A 367-nucleotide genomic window follows, 5' to 3' on the forward strand; every position below is an offset into this window, starting at 1 on the left:
GGCGGAGTCCTAAAAATGGAGTCGGCACTCGGTCAACCGTGCCTCCCTAAAAAGGGAGTGTGAGAAAGAAGTCATAAGGTTGGTGTTTTGGTTAGGCGGAGTCCTGAAAATGGAGTCGGCACTCGGTCAACCGTGCCTCCCTGAAAAGGGAGTGTGAGAAAGAAGTCATAAAGTTGGTGTTTTGGTTAGGCCGGAGTCCTGAAAATGGTGTCGGCACTCGATCAACCGTGCCTCCCTGAAAAGAGAGTGCGAGAAAGAGGTCATAAGTTTGGTGTTTTGGTTAGGGCGGAGTCCTGAAAATGGAGTCGGTACTCGGTCAACAGTGCCTCCCTGAAAAGGGAGTGCGAGAAAGAAGTCATAAGGTGGT

The sequence above is a fragment of the Ipomoea triloba genome, chromosome 16 (genome assembly GCF_003576645.1).
Source record: "Ipomoea triloba cultivar NCNSP0323 chromosome 16, ASM357664v1".
Classification (NCBI taxonomy): domain Eukaryota; kingdom Viridiplantae; phylum Streptophyta; class Magnoliopsida; order Solanales; family Convolvulaceae; genus Ipomoea; species Ipomoea triloba.